This window comes from Aristolochia californica, unplaced genomic scaffold, assembly GCF_029961685.1.
Source record: "Aristolochia californica isolate CCGP_79_NKW_82.1479 unplaced genomic scaffold, dmAriCali1.0.hap1 SCAF_6, whole genome shotgun sequence".
Lineage (NCBI taxonomy): Eukaryota > Viridiplantae > Streptophyta > Magnoliopsida > Piperales > Aristolochiaceae > Aristolochia > Aristolochia californica.
This window is the reverse complement of record NW_027182257.1, coordinates 28,544,934-28,546,943: the sequence shown is the minus strand read 5'-3', so window position 1 is coordinate 28,546,943 and position 2,010 is coordinate 28,544,934. Positions and strand designations below refer to the sequence as shown.

The following is a 2,010-nucleotide window of genomic DNA, read 5'->3' as shown; positions in this document are numbered from 1 at the left end:
AGTGATTTTTCAGGAGCACTTCTATTGGCCACAGATGAAATGGGATGTTGAGAGAATTTGTGGTAGATGTGTCACTTGTAGGAAAGAAAAATCGAGAGTTCAGCCAAATGGTCTTTACACCCCCCCTACCTATTCCCAGTTCACCTTGGATTGATATTTCGATGGACTTTGTTTTGGGTTTACCTAGGAGTCGACGTGAGAGGGACTCAATCTTTGTGGTTGTAGATCGGTTTTATTAGATGGCTCATTTTATTCCTTGTCATAAGATTGATGATGCTTCTCATGTTGCAGATTTGTTCTTTAGGGAGATTGTCGGGTTACATGGTATGCCTAGGACAATCGTGTCAGATCGGGATGCTAAGTTCTTGAGTTACTTTTGGAAGACATTATGGGGAAAACTAGGCACGGAACTTTTGTTTTCTACTACTTGTCATCCTCAAACAGATGGTCACAAAGAAGTAGTTAATAGGACTTTATCCACTTTGTTGAGGGTTTTCATTGGTAAGAACATTAAGACTTGGGAGGATTGTTTACCACATGTTGAGTTTGCTTATAATCGTACCATCCATTCTGCTACTAAGTGCTCACTGTTTGAAATTGTTTAAGGTTTTAATCCTTTACTCCTTTAGATTTATCACCTTTACCTGTTTCTAAGCATGTAAACTTAGATGGTAAGAAGAAGGTAGAATTTGTGAAGCAACTCCATGAGAGGGTTCAGGTCAACACAGAGAGGAGAACCAAACAATACATCAAGCAAGCTAACAAGGGACACAAGCTAGTTTTTGAGGCCGGTGATTGGGTGTGGTTACATATGAGGAAAGAAATATTTCCAGCACAAAGACGTTCTAAGTTGCTGACTCGAGGAGACGGACCATTTCAAGTGCTAGAATGGATAAATGACAATGCTTATAGACTTGACTTGCCTGGTGAGTACAATGGTAGTGCTACATTCAATGTTGCTGATTTAAGTCCTTTTGATGTAGGTGGCGATTTGAGGACAAATCCTTCTCAAGAAGAGGGGAATGATGAGGACATTGAGGCTGCATGGACTACTCACGAACCAATTCAAGTTCCGGTTGTTTGAGTGATGAGGGCACGAGCTAAAAGATTCAAAGAAACGCTGAATAACTTAGTCTGGAGAGTTTTTACTCATCAAAGTTGATCCGGAAGAGGGCCCAACAGCCATACACGTGCAATGAGTTATAAGATCTCGTGGGACCCACAAGGATAATTATGAGTTGGCAATTTATCCTAGAAGGGCATGTGGTTAGAAGATCTCGTGGAAATCCACAAGGATATCCACAAGTTGGCAACTTATCTTAGAAGATCTCGTGGAATCCACCATAATATCCATGAAATGGCAACTTATCCTAGAGATCAAGTTGGGATTATTATAGGTTTCTAATTACGTCAAGTTACCTTAAGTTTTTTCTTTAATTGAATGTAATTAGGGGAAGGGATTTATTCTACCTAGATTCTACCACGTCCTCCATTATAAATAGAGGACTTGTACACGGATTAGGGACCTTTGATTTTATTCATATTGAGAATTATTCTTCTTGAGTTCTTGAAGAATTTTTTCAAACTTAACAGGGTTTTTCTAGTGGCGTTCAAATGACTTATCAAACGGATTTTCCATCCCCGTTTGTGGTGTGTTCACCATACCAAGGTTCTTGCTTTGCTAAGCAATGGGTCATGGTTTTCATCAAACTCGAAAGGTCTTGGGGACGATTACCAGATTTGGTATCGGGTTTTGCCACAGGTTGACGTGGTTCGTATCAAACCAAGAATCATTTTCATTACAAGCTAAAGCTATAAACTCCAGCTTGAGGGGGAGTGTTGAAAGGAAGATATAAAAGCCTCTTACATGACTCTCATAGTAAGGAGTCTCACAGAGCTAGAATTAATATGGTGGAGTCTTACAAGAGTCTCATAGGTGAGTCTCAATTTAAAGGTATTTTAGTTATGTTAGTCAACTATTTATGTTGAGTTATTTAATTTTGCTAGGAC

The 2,010-nt window shown here is 39.4% G+C and overlaps 1 pseudogene; it reads left to right on the top strand.

Moving 5' to 3' along the window:
* Positions 1–1,084, top strand: part of LOC137935299 (uncharacterized) — a 2,771-nt pseudogene extending 1,687 nt beyond the window's left edge.
* Positions 1,085–2,010: the final 926 nt, after the last annotated feature.